Consider the following 22,817-nt stretch of genomic DNA (forward strand, 5'->3'; position numbering starts at 1 on the left):
TCACACCCTACTCTGTACAAGTAGTAATTCCTTAAATGTCTCTTTCCTTGATCTCCAGCTGGTAATAACCAGATCGTAGATCAATTCCCGGAAACATCGTCCCATCTTGTACCGAGCATGTAAAACTCTTCATCCTTGACAGACGGTACAGACAATTCCCACAATATGATGCTCTGTCTGATCTGAGGTCAAACTTCTTCAGCTGCTCCAGTAATTCTTTCTGTCAAACCAGTACTATCTTCCAAAATGTTCCTAATACCGAACCTACCTGTAGCCCGACCTTGAAGCACATCCAATCTTTCCTTGTATACCCATTTGAATTCTCTACTGGTCAGCTTAATTTCCATTCATTCCAATTGAAGTACTCCAAATGATATCCCCTACAATCCATGGTTGTCTCTTAACAGTCACTCTCACTCTGACTCATATCGAGGCTTCCATATGACGAGCTTTGTTGCTCTCACCACGAACCTCTCGGTTACTTGTTTCCCAATTCCTCTGCCAGAAGTTTCCAATTTCTCCCCAGCAAATACTAATACCTTCCACCTCTCGTACAGTACCCTTGAGGCATATTCTCTATGTCTAAATCTCTTTTGGGACACTCTCAACACTGAACTCTTCTAGCTCGTTACATAACTAGAAACGTGAACCATCCAACTAACCAATCATCATCGAGGAACTAGCCTCGAACTCTAAATGTAACAAGGCATTCCAGTCTTCTATTCCCTAACCATGGGTAACCCATCCTAACATATCAAACCATTCATGTAGAAGTCGTGCCCTCTCCTGACATCTTTCCAGGTGGCATCCTCTGTCTCAGGGGCATACCAAATAACCTCACTGGTTCCCGTCACCACCCTGACGACTACCTTCACAATCAGACCCTTCCTTATCACAACTAAGTGACATAACACTGCTTGGGGTTCTTCTACCTTGATAACTGAGAATCTATCCTTACTGCATTCTACCACTAGTATTACCGTCTTTTACATCTCTTGCCCTACGACTTCATGCTTCATACCTCATTTCCCAGACCTCAATTAACATGGCCCTCTCTGAAGTCAAAATATTGACGAAGATCTCATACGTTGGAGCGGCCCTACACCCTGGACCATTCCAGAGTTTAGTCCTTATATGGGTCATCCTTTCTAGCTACACCCACCTATATCAATTTCCAAGCCTAATTTCCCAACTCACAAAATTCACTGACATACATTGTCGTTACCTTATCATTCCAGATTAAGCTTAAAAGCCTAATAGTCTCCGCAGCTCAGACTATGCCTTTATAACCTCTTTTATCAAATCACCCTCTGAGTTCTTTCCAACCCATCATGCCAATATCTCGGTCTGAATACCATTTCCTGGCATCCTTCTGCCACAAGTACTTAGCGCAACTCCTTATTTATGACCTCTCATCTTCATATACCCCAAGGAAGCTTGCCCATCCACTAACCGATTCTTAGACAAACCCGAACTTTCCTCCTCAAACCAGAGGTCAACGTATTTTAGGCCTTCCATTTAATACTCTTTATCTGCTTGTATCCTTATATTAAACCAACACCATTTACTCACACGCTAGCAACCATCTCTACGACTTCTAGGGCAGATGGAGGTTTCCAACCCCAGCTATCATCTGCAACCCTCCTGTAATACAATGCCAGGTCTACTTAACCCTTGTGGATGCAAACAATCTGAGTTCATCCGCCACTGCTGACTAAACTCCTCAACCCTAAGGTTTACACTCTGAACCAAACCACATCCAGGTCCAAATGATCACAATATTCATGCACACATAAAGCATAATCCACAATTCTCCGCATTAAGTTACCAAATTTATTATTACCATGTATATTCACACTTTATCATGCTTCCTACAAGCCCATATACTAGCATAACATATAAATTCAATCCAGGTAGTTAACCATATACAATAAATATGCAAGCCATTATCTGAATATTCATTCACATGCAACAGCAATGCTGATCAGCACGCCTCAATCTCATCACACAATAGTCAAGGGCCAGGCCCTATCAGTTCTCATGCTCCCTATAGTCATACAGCATAATACATTCATATTTCAATCAAAACTTAAACATATAGTCTCATATATTCAATTACAGAACCCTGAGTCGAGCTTGTCTTTAGCTGCGGGTGTACATGTCCAGCCTATCTCTAGGAACCCTTAAACCTAGGGTGCTCTGATACCAAGTTGTAACGCCCTGGATAACCAAGACTGTTACACTGTGTGTTTGAAATAGTGTGAGACTTGCTAATCAAGCCGTTTAGATAAAAACGTGAGTCTAATGACACAAACAGGTTAGGTTTAAAAGATTTTGGTTGAAAACGAAATAATTTTCATTAAAATAAGTGTTTGGTACATGGGATCCCAGATCAGTGTTTAAATAACGTAACTACAGAATTTCCAAACTTTATAAACAATCAAGCCACTCTAAGGGCAAAATACATGCTTTAGGTTCTAAATCCTGTACAATCTCTCGACCATGGCGGTCGAGCAGCTGACAATGTACACCTCGCCCCAGAGCTCTCCAACCCATGACCAACTTGTCTTACCCTAGCCTTTACCTGCACCACGTAGCACCCGTGAGCCAAGGCCCAGCAAGAAAACATAACATTTAAAACACAATCAATATTAATAACCAACTATTTCACAAGACATAAACAGGTACTCAACAGTACACAACATTCATCTACTCAACGATAACAGTTAACAAACTAACAATCTGTCATTCAAATAACCGGCATATCATATTCATCAGAATAATAATGATTAAATCACATGATAATTAGGGCTGACAACTTAGGCTGCACCCCCTGTTTATCCCACTGACACCGGCCCGCTTAAACCGAGCTCAGTGCATATTAAGCTGTCCTCGGCAACCAGTGGCCGAGTCCCGTCCTGTGCGCAAGTGTAAACTCCGGCACTCTTAGGCCGTTCGTTTACTATTTACATGGCTTGATACCATCCATTTACAATTCACATGGTGTAATACCATCCTCTTAAAGAGCGTACAAGACTGGGAACCCTTAGTCCCAACATAAATCCACAACCAGGTGCAGTTTTCTTACCTTTAATCTCCAAGCGCTTTAACTAGTAAAGACAACCCCCGAGCACGATCTTGCTGATAACTCTACAAAATAGAGTTATTTTACCATATTTTATATGCTAATTATTTCTTAGTTCTTGAGTTTTTAATTAACTTATTAAGTTTTTATGTAATTTTTAATTTATTAGTCTTTTTGTAGTTTTCTAGATTTTTATATGTTTTTATAGATATTTTATTGTGTTATGTTGTAATTGAATTAGTCAAAATTAGTATTGTTAGTTTGAATGTTAAAAATTTGATTTTATTGAAAAGTGAATGTTATGTAAATTAAATTTTAATTAATGTTTTCATGGGAGTTATATGGTATATTTTATTAATGGAAATATTTAATTTTAATTTAGTTTATAATTTATTTTGTAGGAGAATTATTTCATTTGTGGTATTTTTGTGGAAAAAACAAAGAGATTCTGGCATTTTTGAAAAGCCATCAGCCTGCCAGGCCCAAGCCCATGTGCCTCCAAGAGCTTCCCTTCTCTCCAGCATTCACAAAATCCTCACCATTCAGCCTCCCTCTGCCTTCAACGTTCCAGCCAATGAAGCCAAGTCAATGAAGCATCAATGAAACCAAGCATCAATGAAACCAAGCATCAATGTAACCATTCAACGTGGGCCTTTCTCCTTCAGCAAGCCCAACGTGGGCCTTTCTCCATCACTTGCCTCTTGCTCCAGGCCCAATAGCAGTCCAAAGCTCCCCAGCCGCCTGTACTGCCATCAGCCACTTTTTGAGCCCTTAAAATTGCCCAAATGTACCATGTGTCCCCTATGACAAAAATACCAACTTTTTACCCTTTTGTCTACACATTTTCACCACAACATCATCATTACACCCTATAATTTACCTCTACATACCATATTTATTTTATTTAATTAATCTAATCAATTTAATTAATTTAAATTGATTATTTTAATAAACTCATTTTGGCTATAAATATGGACTTTCAAGACCATTTTAGGGTGCTTAATGTTTTTGGTTACCATCTTTTTCTCTCTCCCATTCTCTCTTCCATTTGGGTTTTTCAAGAGCATTTTGCAAGTATGTATGTCATTTATTTTGTAATTTCTACTCTAGTTATGTGCTTCTAATCTTTTTCATAAGATTATTAAGATCATGATGAAGCAACTTGTAACTAGGTAATATTTATGTTGTATGTTGATTTCCCTTGTAATGCAACAAAGTCTATGGATTTTTCTTCTTCATATATTTCTTTCATCTTAAATATCTTGTATTTTAGATTGTTAGAACATATTTACACTTTGTTCTTCATTAGTGCATAAACATAATATTCTTTGTGTAAGATGTGTCATTAAATTGTACACATCCATGCTTAGAACAAAAATATTATGTTTTGCCTTATAAATAATGTTCATTGATTTATTTGTTATTTCATTAGATTGATTTACACTAAATGCTTTGAAATTATAATTTTGAAAAGTGAAGAAAAATCCTATCTTTTTATAAGAAATTTGTGTTTAAAATTATAAATATTTTTGGAAAAGGATAGTTTAAATTATTTTAACTATCACTAAAACTTGGGAATCAATATACTAATAAATATTATTAAACTTACATTTTGTGGATTCTAGTATCTTAATAATCTTTTCTTTTAACACTTATTGTCAAATCATTATTGGTTCATTTTCATTCTCTTAAATAGCTTTATTTTTCAATCTTTTATTTTATGTTCATAATATTAAAACTCATCAATCTTTGGAACTAGGTTAGAATTTATTACTTTTGATTTAAAATAGTTTTCTTTTTTATTTTAGACAACTCCTTTGGGTTCGACCTCGTGCTTACACGAAAACTATTCTATAAATACGATTCGTGCGCTTGCAAGTATAAATATTTAAACATACCCGTTTTGGGTCCATCACTTGCCCCGAGCTTAAGCGTAACCTAGTCACAACCATAATAAAGGATTCCATCAATAGTTGTAAAAGGCTTCCGGATAAGGTTCTAATCTCTGGAACATCGAATTCCACCAAACACAGTAGTGGAATCGATCCCAAGTACCCTAGTTTAAATTCTCATGTTCAAAATCCCAAGGACACAAATTTCCTTAAGGGTCGCGGCTCAAGCCTCCTCATGCCACGGCATGACCCCAAACAGAGCCCAACCTTGCCCAGAAATAGACACGGGCCGCGGCCCTACTTGCCCCATGCCGCGGCCCGCCCTCCTTCTCCAGCACCCATCAATTTCGTAGGGCCCTGGCTCACCAAGAACTATGTCGCGGCCCGACCCCTTCGAACCCAGAAAAACCACCATTTTCAACTCTCCAACCTCACTCAAAACCTCTCATAATCATCCCAATAACATAATCTAATTATCACAACAGTTCAAGTACACTCCCTTAAGCGAAACCCATAGGAAAACTAGCCCAAAGAATCATCCAAATCACCTTTTAATCCCTAAAATTCAAAAGCTCATAAATCTTGTAACGCCCTACTACCATAGAGCCGTTACTAAGTGAAGTTAAAATGTGCAACCAACTCGCTAAACGAGGTTATTAAAACAAAAGTGTGATTAAGTGAAAGTCTAGGCTGTAATCTTTAAAAAGTTACTCTATTTCATTAAAAGTTTAAGAGTTTAACATTCGGGATCCCATAACTCAGTTTATAAAATATTTACAACTCAAAGCAAGATTATAAGTAATTAACCATCAAAACTAGGGTTTATACAGCCATTTCTCAAAAATATCCCCAACCAAGACAATCGGGCAGACCGACATGTATGCGCCGCCCCCACGCCCTCCATACTCATGGCTGGTTGACTTTCTCTTTGCCCTTACCTGCAACACAGAGCACCCGTGAGCCGAAGCCCAGCAAGAAAACTCAAACAGTACATAACATATGCATAATATACAGTCACTACAGCAGTTATCTCAAATCTAGTCAGACAGTCCATATAATCTAACACATATACGGCCATGCCATCCCAGAAGTGTTACCAAAGCCTGGGATCTCGGTCTACACCGTATGGATATCCCAGGTATCCACTGGGGTCTCACCCTAACCACGAGCACTCCATGTGCTAAGTGGTATTCTCGGCCCCACTGCCGTTCTCGGCCATTTACCGTTCTTTCAGCTATAATCACATATTGCATTCGCATTCAACAATCAAACATATAATAGTACATTTAGAGATATAGCCTAGCAAAAATATAATCTAGGGCCGCGCCCTGCAACAATTCAATGGGCCCAAGCCCTACAACATGGGTGCTACAGTTCTCTTACCTGTATCCCGAGATTTCGATGCCCCAAAGTCGCGAGCACGGTCCTCTACCCCGAGCCTCTCCAAAGACCTAGTCACAACACATATGAAACATCCTTTATCACTAACCAATCTAAAACCACTTCCCGGGACCAATCCCACACTCTCGGAACCCCCAAATCCCTAAAACAATACACCGAAGACATCCCCCGAACCCCCGGAGCAAAGGCTCAAAATTGCAAAATCTCATGCTCTAAAATTGGCCTAGAGCCGCGGTGCTGCCCTGGAGGGCCGTGGCGCCCAGCAAGTCAGAGAGCTCGCCCTACCCAGAATCAGCCTCGCGCCGCGGCGCCCAAGAACAGGGCCGCGGCGCTCCTTCGCGAGCCCAGAAATCTGGGTTTTTCCTCCGCATTTCCCGAGCCAAAACACTCCCAAATCATCCCAAACTCACACCTAAGCTCCAAAACCAATTCAAAACCCCAAATAGACCCTTCAACAACCTGTAAACATCATAACCTGGCTCAATTACTCAATCACACCCAAAAATCCACTCTTGAGTTTCATGCCTTAGTAATTCAAACCAGAAAGTTAAAAGCTTAAACCCAAACCCAAACCACACTTCAAATTCCCTAACTCATAACAGAGATAAACTTTGCAATTACACAGAATCCTTACCTTGAGTGAAGAATCCAACCTTTAGCTTCCTTGCTTCCAGCTCCAAGCCAAGCCATATAATCCCTCAAGCTGAATTCCCACAAAACTAGCCACAACTATCTCTGAATTTCCATTCTTCTTTCTAAAATCATACTTAAGACTCAATAAAATAAAAGCAGTTCTTACCTCAGGGCAATCTTGGACTAAACTTGATCTTGGTTACTTCAAGTCTCTCAATTCTCCTCCTAGGGCTCAAATTCAGCTTCCTTCTTCTTTTTCCCCTTTCTTTCTAGTTCTTTCTTCCAAATTCAGCATAAACTAGGATATTACCAAGTATAATACGTATTCCTTTCTCCTTCAGCTGAAACTTGTCTATCCTTAGCCAATTGACCATTCTACCCTTCCTTTAATATCCCTTTCCTAACTAACCTCAAGGGCTCTCTTGTCTTTTCTTATCTATTACAATTCTACCACTTCTTCCAACCAAGCTTGTTACTCCCAGCGGTTACTAACGGTTACACAAGTTACCAAATTACCAGTTACCACTATCTCCCAAGAACTAAATTACAAAATCCCCGGAATACCCCTAGGCTCCTCCCGAGCCTGGTATAAAATCCCGTTGTGACTTTTGAGTTATCTAGCTCGCTAGGACCGTCTCAGTACGTGCATCACACTGATATCACCACACCCACGTGGTACAAATCACATAACATAATTATCATATTTATGCCCTCAACGGGCCAAAATTACTAATTTACCCCTATCATGCAAACGGGGCCCACATGCATATTTATACCACCTAAACATGCATCCTAGTTACATATTCATTTAAATTCATATATTAACATATTAATTCACTTATTGCCCTCCAGGCACGCTAATCAGGGTCCTAAACCTTATTAGCAACTTAGGGTGTTACAATTATCCCCTCCTTACAAGAATTTCATCCTCGAAATTACCTGAACAACTCGGGATGCCGCTCCCGCATATCAGACTCAAGCTCCCACGTCGCCTCCTCAACTCTGTTGTTCCTCCACAGCACTTTAACTAAGGCGATGGTCTTGCTCCGCAAAACTTGGTCCTTCTTATCGAGGATCTGAACAGGCTTATCCTTGTATGGTAAATCCTGATCCAACTCTAAGTTCTCATAGCTCAACACATGAGTAGTATCTGATACATATTTCCGAAGCATGGACACATGAAACACGTTATGAACCCCTGATAGAGCTTGAGGCATTGCTAACCTGTAAGCTACCTCACCAACTCGTTCTAGAACCTCAAAGGGACCAACAAACCTGGGACTCAGCTTGCCCCGAACACCGAACCGTTTCACTCCTCTCCGGGGTGAAACCCTGAGGAACACATGATCGCCGACCTGAAACTCCACATTCCTGCGTATCAGATCCGAGAAACTCTTCTGGCGACTCTGGGAGGCAAGTATACGAGCTCTAATCTTCTCAATTTCCTCATTGGTCCTCTGAACCATTTCAGGACCTAGATATCTTCTCTCACCTGTCTCATCCCAGTGTATTGGTGACCTGCACTTCCTCCCATACAGCATCTCATACAGAGCCACTCCGATAGTCGCTTGATAGCTATTGTTATACAAGAACTCAATCAATGGGAGATACTTACTCCAAGATCCCCCAAAATCCAACACACAGGCTCGAAGCATGTCTTCCAGTATCTGAATTGTCCTCTTAGACTGCCCATCTGTCTGAGGATGGTAATCGGTACTGAACCATAGCTGTGTGCCCATTGCCTTCTGCAGGCTCTCCCAAAACTTGGAGGTGAAGGTGGGGTCTCTGTCGGATACTATCGACCTCGAAGCCCCATGAAGTCGAACAATTTCCTTCACATAAAGCTCAGCATACTGCTCCACGGTATAAGTTGTTCTCACAGGTAAAAAGTGGGCGGACTTAGTATACCTGTCTACAATCACCCACACCGAATCATGCTGACCCACGGTCTTTGGTAATCCAACCACAAAGTGCATCGCAATATCCTCCCATTTCCACTCAGGAATCCCTAGAGGCTGCAACAACCCTGCTGGCCTCTGATGTTTAGCCTTAATCTATTGACAAGTTAGGCACTTTGCCACATAGTCTACTACATCCCTCTTCATACCTGACCACCAGTATAGAACTTTCAAATCATGGTACATCTTCGTAGTACCCAGGTGTAAAGAGTAGGGAGTGGTGTGAGCCTCATCTAGAATCTCTCATCGAATATCTGGATCAATCGAAACACAAATCCACCCTTTGTACCTCAACAAACCCAACTCTGAAATAGAGAAGTCCTTAATCGTTCCAGCCAGGACATTCTCCCTACGCTCAACTAACTGGGGATCCTTTTCCTGTGCTTCCCTAATCCTCTCAAGGAGCGTGGACTGGAGAGTTATGTTGGCTAACTTACCAACCACTAACTCTATACCTGCTCTGGCCATCTCCTCAGCCAGTCTGTCTGATATCTGCCTTGAACTTACAACTGACCTGGGCCCTTCCGGCTCAATGCATCAGCCACTACATTAGCCTTTCCAGAATGATATAAAATGTCACAATCCTAATCCTTTACCAACTATAGCCACCTCCTTTGGCGCATATTCAGATCTTTCTGGGTAAAGAAATACTTTAGACTCTTGTGATCAGTGTATATCTCGCACTTTTCACCATACAAATAATTCCTCCACACCTTAAGCGCGAATACAACTGCAGCCAACTCCAGGTCATGCGTGGGATATCTCTGCTCGTATTTCTTTAACTGCCTTGATGCATAAGCTATTACTTTCCCAGCTTGCATCAACACACATCCCAAACCCTGTCTAGAAGCGTCATAGTAGACCACAAATTTCTCATTCTCTGTCGGCAGACTCAACACTGGTGCAGTAATCAATCGCCACTTCAACTCTTTAAAACTATTCTCACACCGATCCATCCACACATACTTAGTCTTCTTCCTTGTCAACTCTGTCAATGGAGTAGCAATTCTGGAGAATCCCTCTACAAACCGTCGGTAGTACCCTGCTAATCCAAGAAAACTTCTGACCTCAGGAACGCTGCTCGGTCTAGGCCAATCTCTCACTGCCTCTATCTTACTCGGGTCAACCAGTATCCCCTCCTTACTAACGATATGGCCCAAGAATGTAACTTGTGGTAACCAGAACTCGCACTTGCTAAACTTAGCATACAGCTTATGCTCTCTCAACCGCTGCAATACCAGGCGCAGATGATGCTCATGCTCTGTCTCTGACCGGGAGTATACTAGTATATCGTCGATAAACACAATCACAAACTTATCCAGGTAGTCCTTAAAGATCCTATTCATCATATCCATGAAAGCTGCTGGGGCATTGGTTAATCCAAAGGACATCACCAGAAATTCATAATGCCGGTACCTTGTCCGAAAAGCGGTCTTCGGTATGTCCTCCTCCTTAATTCTCAACTGATGATAGCCTGACCGAAGATCAATCTTTGAAAACACCGTACTCCCCTGAAGCTGATCAAACAGATCATCAATCCTAGGTAGTGGATACTTGTTATTAATGGTCAGCTTATTCAACTCCCTGTAATCAATGCACATCCTAAGCGACCCATCCTTCTTCTTAACAAATAGCACTGGAGCACCCCAAGGCAAGAAACTCGGCCAGCTGCCCAGGCAACTGCCCAGTAACTGGCACTGACACAGAAGGTGCCTCTGATACATTAACCACTGCAGGCACTTGTTGCTGTCTCAGGAGACGAAGCTCCTCTCCCTGTTTCAACACTATAGCCTGCAAATCATTAAACAACTGCTGCCAGTTTGCAGGTGCTGGCTGTGGAATCTGGGATTGGTCATTCTCTTGACCCTAACTGTTGTCATTATTCTGACCCTGACCACTCTGGCCAGCTGTAGTGTCTGTCTGTTCTGGGTTCATTCTATCACTGATACCTTACTGAAACAATAATCAATACGGCCAATCAGGTAGTAATAACTAAACCTCTTACCGCCTCACGGTCCAAGAACAAGCAGACAGTTATCATATTCCACAGTCATTCAATATGCTCAAACAGATACATGTTTATGGCACTCAGCACTCAGCATGTATCACATAACAATCCATAATATTTCATGCATACAGGTAAAGCATTTGCACCACATTTAGGCAATTATAAGCATAACTACGTAAAGAGTTACCAAACCATGAGTCGAGCTTGACTTCAGTGATGTGTGTACATGCCCAGCCAGTCTATAGGAACCTTAACCTTGGCATTGCTCTGATACCAAGTTGTAACGCCCTGGCTACCCCAGAACAGTTACGGTGAACGGTGGACCGGAAATTTGACTCATTGCCTGAGTCCTTTGGTCAAAAACGTGCTCTAGGTGTGATTAACAGGCTAAGGTATAAAACCAATAAAAAGGAAATGAAGATTTTATTACAAACTGCTCTGCAGAGCTAAACAAAACATTTACAAGTGGTTCTCAGTACAAAAAGGTCACTATAGTTGTAAAGTTACAATCCCGCCGACCTAAGCGGCAAAAATAGGGTAAACCCCCTAGTTCCTCTGAGAACTCCTTGGCCGTGGTGGTCAAGCGGCCGCATATGTACACAACACCACATCAGCTCTCCACTCAAGGCTAGGTGAGCTTTTCTTTCCCTTTACCTGCACCACATAGCACCCATGAGCCAAAGCCCAGCAAGAAAACATAACACTTTCATAAACATTATCAAACGATTATCATTATAACCATACTGAGCATAAAGCTTTAAACAAATGAGTGAATATCACATGAGGTCCTGATAAACCACACTAAGTGACTGACAGGCAAGTCACTAATTCAAATGGAAGAGTGGCTGTTAGGTAAGCCACTAGCCTTCAACAGGTTCTGGTAAACCATACTGAGTGACTGACAAGCACGTCACTGTTTCAAATGGGAGAGTGGCTGCTAAGTAAGCCACTAGCCTCCAAGCGCTTATTTCAATCATCGACCCTCGGGGTCGGTCTGGCATTAATGCTCTTTGAGTCATTCAATGCTAATAGACGATTAGATCAAATCTTATTGGCTTGTGTAATACATGCTAAGGCCGTCCTGACTAATGAGTCAACTCAACGTGATCAGTGCCCAGTACCACTGCCGAACCTGACTAATAAGTCAGTACCTTGCACAAGTGAGCAACATATGCTAAGCATTCTATATTCAATCCATGTCCATATTCTCACAATCAACATGCCTCATGAACATCCATGCATGTCACACTTGGGGTGCAGTTCTCTTACCTTTGATTCGAGCTAGAATGAACAAAAGAACGACCCTTGAGAACGGTTTAGCTTTTAGTCCTTTAGCGGTTACCTAATCACAACACATATGGGATACCATTAACAATCAAGATAATCAAGGGTTCCAAACCAATATCTAGCCTCCAAGAGATCAATCCAAACTAATCCAAATAGCAAGGACACTCCCGAGGCCTAAAACGAGGTTCCCGGGGTCAAAACGAGCAAACGGGGCGAAAACAGGGCAAGGGTTGCGGCCCTAGCACCTTGGGCCGCGGCCCCCAGTGTTCTCTGAGGCAAGGGCTGCGGCGCCCTCCATCAAGGGCCGCAGCGCCCAGCAAGCACAAATTCCTGACACCTGCTTCATCGAACTAGGGTCGCGGCGCTCAAGAACAGGGCCGCGGCCCCCAACCCTGGGCCATTCCCAAACGCGTTTCTAACACTACAAAGCCTCCAAAAACACACCTAAACATACCCCAATCATCAAAACAAATTTCCCAAGCTTCCCCATGCATCAAAACCCTCAAAACCCAAGGCTCGAACGAACCGAAAACTCAACAATTCACAAAATCAATTCAAAGCTTAGAAACTCGGAAAAACTCAAAACTTAAACTTCGATTACCTTCAATTGGGTTGTTTTCCGTCGAATCCTTCGGTTAAGAAGCTTCTAATCTTCCCTAGGATCGCTATGCCTCGATCCTCACTCGATTCCGACTCCCAGAACTCAAGATTTCGTCAAAAAGGCTTAAACGGTAAAACGGACCCTGAAAAGGGAGAACAGAAGGTTTTCTTATCGTATGTTCTATCTGATAAGCTACTTCAAACTTAAGTAACGTCAAATAAAACCTAATGCTTGGGGTCCCGAAAACACCCCCGGGGACATTATAGTCAAAACCTCCAAAATTTCACCCTGATCTCAAATATTCCCAATTTATCATCAGATGAACATTTCTATTACCCCAAAATTGACCCCATTATGGTAAAACCGCTAATCCACTAAAAATAACCGTCTCATGTTGCTTAGCTCGAATATATCTCCATAATAATGGAATCTCATTCACAGATCAAGTTATGCACCCAAATACACAAATTACCCTCAACGGGCCAAATTACCATCACACCCCTGTAATGAGAATTATGGACTCACGTGCATGCATTTCACATCATATCATAATATAATCAACATATACATGCATTTATCAATTAATAACATAACTAAGCAAGTATGGCCCTCCCGGCCTACTATTCATGCCGTTAAACACATCGGAGAATTCGGGGCATTACAGGGGTCTCACCCTAACCACGAGAACTCCATGTGCTAAGTGGTATTGTCGGCCCCAAGGCTCGGGGTACCGAAACGTCCCCAAGGGAAAAATGGTAAAATTCCCCAGTATTTCCACCTAAGCTTCCTAACCTCAAATATATCTCCAATTATTTATTTTCATAACCCGATAACCCAGATAACAACCTAATATCCCAAATACCCCTTGACTCACCCCGAGTCGAGTATCGGGTCCCGTTGTGACTTTCCCGCTACCTGTTCCCTAAGATCACCTCGTGCCGAAAGCTGCAAACACACATATGCACATATATATATATCCACATAATAATGTGGTCTCAACAATTTATCGCAGATAATCACGTTTATTCCCTAACGGGCCAACATTATAATTATGCCCTTACCATCCAAACAGGGCCCGCATGCTTATCCAGTACCCATAAACATGCTTTCTTACCATTAATTCTCATAACTTCCAATTATGCCCTCCCGGCACACTAATCAATGCCCTTAAGCCTTATTAGTAATTTTGGGTCATTACAGATCGTGTCCAGGGTATTTAATTTAAAAAAACTTAGTTCCTGTCAGTTTTATTGAATACTTCGCTTTTTCCTTAGAAAAAACATTGTTTATCAATTTAACCAACCTTTAAGTTTTGGAACCTGATCGTCGGGTTATTTGCCCCCTAATTAATAAGGAAGTGGACTTTCTGGGTTACTTTGAACTAAAATACAAATGAAACCGTACAAAGACACAAATGTACCATAAACATTTTTTTATATACTTCTAAAATAAAATGGCTTTTATATCCAAGCCTTACATAGACAGGTAGTTTGATCACTGATAGTACTTTTTCAAATGTATAGCATTCCAGGTCCGTGGTACCATTTCTCCATTAGGTCGGGCCAATTTGAAAGTTCGTTCCTGTACGATTTCAATTATCTAATAGGGCCCCTCCCAACTTGGGCCTAAGGCACCATCTTTGGGGTCCTTGCCTGCTAAAAACACCCTTCGGAGTACCAGGTCTCCTAATCCAAATACACGCTTCCTGACCTTTGAATTAAAGTAACGAGTGATTTTTTGTTGGTATTGCGCGAGCTGTAACTGTGGATTTTATCGCTTTTCATCAATTAGGTCGAGGGATGCGCTGAGCAATTTATCATTCTGCTCCTGGCTGAAGGCCTGGATCCTGTGCGTAGCTATCTTTGTTTCGACATGAAGGACGACCTCACTTCCTAAAGTCAAGGAAAAAGGGGTGTGTCACGTCGAAGTTCGGTGTGAGGTTCGGTACGCCCATAGTACCTGCGGGAGCTGCTCGGACCAAACTCCCTTGGCCTCATCTATCCTCTTCTTAAGGCTTTCCTTGAGTGTTTTGTTCATAGCTTCGACCTGCCCATTAGCCTGGGGGTAGGCCACTGAGGAGAAACTCTTAATTATGTCGTGTGTCCCAAAAAACTCGGTGAAGAGGTCGCTATCGAACTGGGTTCCATTTTCTGATACGATCTTCTTTGGCAGTCCAAATCGGCAAATGATATTCTTAACCACAAAATCGAGGACTCTCTTTGACGTTATTGTTGCCAGGGGCTCTACTTCTGCCCACTTCGTGAAATAGTCAATGGCCACGACTGCATAGCGAACTCCTCCTTTTCCCGTGGGAAGGGCTCCAATTAAATCAAATCCCCAGACCACAAATGGCCATGGGGACGAGATCATCTTCAGCTCGACTAGTGGAGCTCGGGCGATCGTGGCAAACCATTGGCATTTGTCACACTTTTGGACATAGGAAATTGAGTCCTTTAATAGAGTGGGCCAATAATATCCTTGCCTCAATATTTTTAAGGCCTGGTTTCACCCCCCAGCGTGATCTCCACAAAAGCCTTCATGCACCTCTTGCAAAATAGTTTGAGCCTCCTTTGGCAGAACGCATCGCAGGAGAGGCAGGGGAAGGCCAAGCTTGTACAACGTTCCATCTATGATTGTATTCCTCTGAGCTTGATAGATTATCTTCCTCTCGTCATTTCGCTCGTCGGATAACTTCCTTGTTGTAAGGTATTCAACTATGGGAGTCATCCAGGTTGCCCTGGTGTCGATCATCTTGACCTCCCTTGTACTCTCCATCACGACTGGTCTTTCCAAGAATTATACTAGTATTAGGCTCAAGGTTTCGGCCTCCTTGGAGGTGGCGAGTCTTGCTAGAGCATCAGCATTGGCATTCTGCTCTCGAGGGATTTGCTCGACTAGGCTGTATTTAAATTCAGATAGCTCTGTCTTCACCTTGGCCAGATAGGCCGCCATCTTGGTTCCCCGCGCTTGGTATTCCCCTAATATTTGGTTTACCACGAGCTAGGAATCGATGTAGCACTGGACGGCCCTGGCCTTCAACTCCTTTGCCACTCTAAGCCCAGCCAATAGAGCTTCATACTCGGCCTCGTTGTTGGACGCCTCGAATCTGAATTGTAACGTGGAGTGGAAACAATGCCCCTCTGGGGATATCAAAATGATTCCAGCTCCGGACCCATTTTCGTTTGATGAACCATCCACAAAGACTCTCCACAGTTCTCCCACAGGTTCCTCTTGGAATCCAGTGCATTCAGCCATGAAATCATCCAGAGCTTGGCTTTTGATCGTTGTCCATGGTACGTACAATATTTCAAATTGGCTGAGCTCGATAGCCCCTTTCAAAAGACTTCCCAATGCCACAAGTTTCTGTAGTACCTGCCTTAAATGTTGATCGATCATGATGTGGATTGAGTGGGACTGGAAGTATGGCCTAAGTTTTCTGGAGGCCGTGATAAGGCAGAAAGCCATCTTTTTCATTAAAGGATACCGCGATTCAGCTCCGAGAAGTCTTTTGCTAATGTAATAGACTGGCTTTTGAACTCAGTCCTCTTCCCGGACCAGAACGGCACTAGCCGCAACTTCCGTAACAGCTAAATAAAGAAAAAGAGGCTTTCTTGCTGTTGGTTTAGACAACACTGGTGGCTCAGCTAAATGTATTTTTAGATCGAGGAAGGCCCGCTCGCACTCCTCGGTCCATTCAAACTTTTTGGTCCCCTGGAGCAGGTTATAGAATGGCAAACACTTGTCAGTAGACTTAGAAATAAATCGATTAAGGGCTGCCACTCTTCCTGTTAGACTCTGGACGTCTTTTCACGACCTGGGCGGTGGCATTTCTAGCAGTGATCTGATCTTGTCAGGGTTCGCCTCTATTCCTCTAGTGTTGACTATGAAACCTAGAAATTTCCTTGATGCCACCCCGAAGGTACATTTTTGGGGATTCAACCTCATACCATACTTCCTTAGGATCTCAAAATACTCCCTCAGATCGGGAACATGGTTATCAGCAGTTTTTGACTTGACCAACATGTCGTCAACGTACACTTCCATGTTTTTCCCGATCTGATTAGCGAACATTCTGTTAACCATTCTCTGATATGTAGCTCTTGCGTTCTTCAGCCCGAAGGGCATGAATTTATAACAATAAACGTTGGTTGGAGTCATGAAGCTTGTATGTTCCTGGACCACGGGATTCATAGCGATCTAGTTATAACCAGAGTACGCATCCATGAAGGACATGAGCTTGTGTCCCGCTGTGGCATCCACCAATTGGTAAATTCTTGGCAAGGAGAAGCAATCCTTAGGACATGCTTTATTCAGGTCAGAGAAGTCGATGTAGGTCCACCACTTTCCGTTAGGTTTTGGGACCAGAACAGGATTGGCGACCCAAATCGGGTATTTTGCTTCGTGAATAAAGTCGCATTTTAAAAGTCAAGCTACCTCCTCTTCCAGGGTCGCAGATCGAGTCGTGCCCAGGCGCCTCTGCTTCTGGGACTTCGCAGGCATGCTTTTGTCCAAGTTAAGGGTATGCATGATGATGCTCGGGCTGATCCTTATCATGTCTTCATGAGACCAGGCGAAAACGTCTAGATTTTCTTGTAGAAATTTCAGCAGCTCCGCCTTTCTTTCGTCGCCAAGGTTTTTCCCGAGTCTAACCACCTTCGAAGGGTCTTTAGGATTGATGTTTACCTCTTCGAGCTCTTCGATAGCCTGGAGCTTAGATCTATCTTCACCTACTCTAGGGTCGATATCATCACTCAAGGTGGTACCTATGCCATCAGCTTGCCAAGGTTCTTCTATCCCAGGGCCAGTCCTCACTTCTTGGGATTCCTTGCTCTCGTCCTGAATGGCCATCGTTTGCTGCCTGGGTTGTGACTTTCCCTTCATGGAAATGTTATAGCATTCCCTGGCAGCGGTCTGATCGCCTCAGACCGTACATATCCCCATAGAGGAGGGGAATTTGACTACTAGGTGGCGGACAGAAGTTATGGCTTCGAATGCCATCAATGTAGGCCGACCCAAAATTGCATTGTATGTGGTGGGACAATCGATGACCACAAACTCGAGGAGCTTGGAAAAAGTTTGAGGTCCCTCACCCAAGGTTATTACTAACTCGATTGTTCCTATCGCGGCCGACCCTTCGCCAGAAAACCCGTACAACATCCTAGATGTGGCCTTCAGCTCGGTTATAGACAACCCCATTTTTTCTAGCGTGGACCGAAACAACAGGTTCACCGAACTCCCATTATCAACTAGTGTAACGACCCAAATTCGCTAATAAGGCTTAAGGGCCTTGATTAGTGTGCCAGGAAGGCATTAATGGAATAATTGAGATTTAATGAGTAATTATATGTTTAATAATGTTTATACGATAATTGATTATATTATGTGGTAATATGATATGAAATAAATATGTGATATATGTGAGAACCACATTATTATGTGGACAGGTTCACTGAGCACGACTCAAGACGATTCTAGGGTCAGATAGCGGGAAAAGTCACAATGGGGATTAAGATATGACTTTGGAGAATTCGGGGATAACTTTAGATAGCGGGTAGCAATTTGGATTATCGGTCATGAAAATAAATATATGGAGATATATTTGAGGTTAGAATGTCTAGGCGGGAATATTGGGGGATTTTACCATTTTGACCTCAAGGACGGTTCCGGCACCCCGAGCCTCGGGATTAACTTAATGTGTGAGATAGACTTAAGGAAGCCTTTGGAAGAAAAACACAAACCGACTTAAACTTAGTCTCAGCTTTCTCTTTCATGCTTAAGGGAAACCAAGGAAAGGAAACACAGAAAAACTAAGGGAAACTAGCTGGAAATTCTGGGATTTGTAGTGAGGAATTGAAGGTTGGCTCAGGAGTAAATCAAGAGTTAAAGCAGGGATTAAGGTAAGCATCTAACTCTATTTTCTGTGGTTGAATTCTGAGTTCTAGCTGGGTTTTGGTGAAGTGCTGAAACAAGTATGATTTTTATGTTCTAAGGCAGAATTAAGAGGGAAAACTTGGGAGCTTAGCTTGGCCATAGCTTGGTGAAGTGATTCTACAGCAAAGGTAAGTTTCAACTCCAAGTTTAGAAGTTTTAAATTGGGTTTGAGTGGCTGGTTTGAGTGTTTATAGCACTTGGGTTTCATAAATTGAAAGGAGGAGATTAGAGTGTGTTAGGCTGTGTTTTCTTGGGAATTATGTTGTTTAGATCATGTAAAGAAGTTGGGAATTAATTGGTTAAGAGTTGGGAAGCTTTGGGATGGTTTAAGGTGAGGTTTCAGACTTATAAATGGTGTAAATTTTGGGTTCGAAGGGGAGGGCTGCGGCTCTGTTCTAGAGCGCTGCGGCCCTAGCATGCAAGGAAGCCAAGGAGGCTCGGCCAAGGGGGGGCGCTGCAGTGCCCAAGGCAACGACCGCGACGCATGTGTGGTTCAGTGTGGGAGTAAGTTATGTTTTGGGGAAGGGTCGCGGCTAGGCTTTGGGGGCCGCAGCCCTTGGTTGCACACATGAATTTTTTAGGGTTTTAAGCTCGGGAGAGTGGTCTAGCGTGCTCGGGTTTGGTTTCACCACCGTGCTTGGTGGAATTTGGAGTCTCGGGAGTTAGTTTTGTAACTGGAAACCTATATTGGAGTATTAATGGAACACTATACTTTGGTTGTGGCTAGGTGATAAAAGCTTAGGCTCGAGAACGGATCGTGCTTGAGGGGCGTTGCTCGTAATTCGATAACCGTACAGATTAAAGGTAAGAAAACTGCACCTGGTTGAGTATATGTGACGGGACTAAGGGCTCCCTATTGTAGAAGCTTGAAAAGATGGTATTACGCCATGCAAGCCATTTAGTGAACCAATGGCCTAAGGGTGCCAAGGGTCTCACTAGCGCACAGGGCGCGGCTCGGCCACTGGTAGCCAAGGACAGCTTAATATGCACTGAGCTCGGTTTAAGCGGGTCGGAGTCAATGGGTTAAACAGAGGGTGCGGCCTAAGTCATTGGCCCTGAATACTATGTGATATGAATATTATATGTGATAGAATGTATTTTGTATTGGATTGTATATGCTGAATATTTGTTGTGGATTATCTTATGGGTATACATGCTTACTGACCTATTTGTCTGTTGTCAATGTTTAAGTTATCTATGATGTTTTCTTGCTGGGCCTTGGCTCACGGGTGCTACATGGTGCAGGTAAAAGCAAGGGCAAGTTAGATCAGCCCTGATCAGAGAGCTCAGCGAGCAGAATGTACATAGCCAGGTGCGCGGCCGCCACGGTTGAGACCTAAGCAAGGACATGGAACCTGAAGACTGTCTGTTTTGCCTTACTATGGATAGTGGTTTCTCATGTACTTTTGAGAGTCTGTAAAGTTTCTTTAACTTCGTTTTTGTATGGGATCCCATGTTACTACAGTTTATATATGCTAAATGAGTCTTTTGAGACCAAAACCTTTTTAACCTTAACTTCTACATGTTTAGTGACACATTTTCAAATTAATGGCTTGACTAGCAAGTCCTGCACCTTTATAAGTACACGGTGTAACGGCCTTGGCTATCCAGGGCGTTACAACTAGTATCTTCCTAACTTTCCGATTGGCGAGCTGGGCTGTTATGACTAGAGGATCGTTATGCGGGAACTGGACATGAATAGCATCTTCTTCGATAAAACTGATTGGTTGTTTCTCTAATCACTGTTATTTAGGCAGATGTTGCTCCGAGATAAACTCAACCCCGTTATGAGACCTCAGTTCATTGATGTATCTCTTTTGGGCACCTCTGCTCGTACCTGCTAGATGAGGGCCTCCAGAGATGGTGGTTATCTCTCCCCCTACTATAGGAGGAGGGGTATCCTGATTTACCCGAGCCCCGAGCTGGTTTATAGGAGCCTCCGGAGCTTGTTGAGTATTTTGCCTAGCGAGCTAACTAGAAGGGACTCAATTCCGCGCATACTGAGCTAAGGGTCCAACTCTGATGAGTGTCTTGATCTCATCCTTAAAATGCCTTCAATCATCTGTGTTGTGACCAATGTCGTTGTGGAATCGACAAAATTTGGAAGGGTCTCTTTTTGCCATTTGATTTTTTAAGGGCTCTGGCTTTCTCCAAGGAAGGCGAGTAGAATTTTCCAGAAAAATACGCTCTCTAGTATCTGTGAGGTCGTCATAAGTCATGTAGATTGGTTTGAACTTCTCCACGGGCTTGTTTTTCTTAGGACCATTCTGGGCGCCCTCACCATTTCCCTTTCTCTTGCTTCCTCCCCCCTGGTTATTCTGGGCAACGGTTTGAGTCGTAGTTACGACGTCCGTTTCTGCTCTAGCGGGCAGGTCAGGGACTTGGCTGCTTCCTGCGACCAACGCTCGTGCTTCTTCCAAGTTTATCCATCTCTGGGCCTTGTTTAGGAATTTATCCACGGTGTTGACGCCCTTCCTCTGAATTTCTTTCCACAGGTCGCCCCCAACAAGGATTCCAGTTCTCATAGCCATGAGTCTGGAACTTTCGTCCGCATCTCTAGCTCGGGCCGCAACGTTGGCAAACCTGCTTAGGTAAGCTTTTAAAGGTTCTCTGGGCTGCTGCTTTACGTTAGCAAGAGAGCCCGCCTTAACGCAAACTACCTGAGAGGCTCGGAATGCCCTCTTGAAATCGACAGAGAAACTCTTCCATGAGCTGATAGAATGTTTCTTATATTGCTTAAACCATTGCCTAGCTGGCCCGATTAGGGTTGAAGGAAATACAGGCATCTCAACTTGGGCCAGATATTATGGGCCATCATTAAGGAGTTGAACATCCCCAAGTGATCCGAAGGATCTCCATCCCCATCGAATTTGGATAGATGGGGCATCCTGAAACCCGGCAGGTACACTGTTGTTGCGATGTTGGGGGCAAAAAGCTCGACCTTGTCCCCCGAGTCGTATTCGTCTTTTCCCTTTTCTGATAGGAGTCTCTTCATTAGCTCCTCCATCTGAGCTAACCTTTTGAGGGTTTGGTCTTTGATCCCTTGGTTGTTTTAGGGCTATTCGATAGCTCCCGTCCCATTGTATGCGTTAGGCGAGTTATTGTCCCTCCAAGCTTGAACTTGGTTTGGTGGGACATTCCTGTTGTCACGTATTTCGAAAGGACCATCCTCTCAACGAGCATGACTTTCATTTCTGGTTGGATCCCTTCTCTGTGAGTTGAGGCGATCTCGAAGGTTGGTCCGCGGGTCGGCTTGAGGGCTTTGTGCCGAACTTAGATGATTTCTCAGATCTTCACCAGATCTGCCACTTCGGTGGCTTTCGGTCCAATAACTCCCATTAGAGAAGCTCAGAGCCTGTTGTCGAGGGTGAGGATCTGGGACATTTCCGCTAGCTCGTGGGAGATGAGCAAGAGCAGCGGGAGGGAGATTCCTCCTGCTATTTCTGTATGTAGGAATTCCTCGAGCAGGATGAGGAAGAGATGGATATCTTATTGATGAAGGAGGATGTCTGATCGGTGATGCAATTCTAGTTCCGTCAGGTCGAACCAAACTAGCCCGCGGTCTCTTTGTTCCAACACCTGCAGCCCTCTACGTCTGGTGATCTGATCATTGTGCAGGAGGGCTAGCCGGAGCAGCTTGTCTACTCGAGCCCCCCCCCCCCCCAGACCTCCTTCTTGAATCATCGCGAGCTCTCCTGGGTGCATTCAAGGGTGGAGCCGAACTTGGGGTCGAAGTTCTAACTGACCAACTGACTCGTTGATGTTCCTTGGGAAAATCATCAAACATAGTTTCCTGGTGATGGTGCGACATGGGCATAGAACTCGAGGTTGAGGTTCTAACCGAATGACTGGGCCTGGGCCGACTATCCCGGCGGGACTTGTGAATCCTGCTTTGCCTCTTTCCAACGTTAACGTCGGTTGCAAGAAGGGGTAGTCGGGCCAAGACTTCCTCGATTTGCTTATTTGCTTTGGCAACATGGTTCCTCAACTGCATGTTTTCCATCTCCACCGCCGTCAGGTA

The sequence above is a fragment of the Humulus lupulus genome, chromosome 3 (genome assembly GCF_963169125.1).
Source record: "Humulus lupulus chromosome 3, drHumLupu1.1, whole genome shotgun sequence".
NCBI lineage: Eukaryota > Viridiplantae > Streptophyta > Magnoliopsida > Rosales > Cannabaceae > Humulus > Humulus lupulus.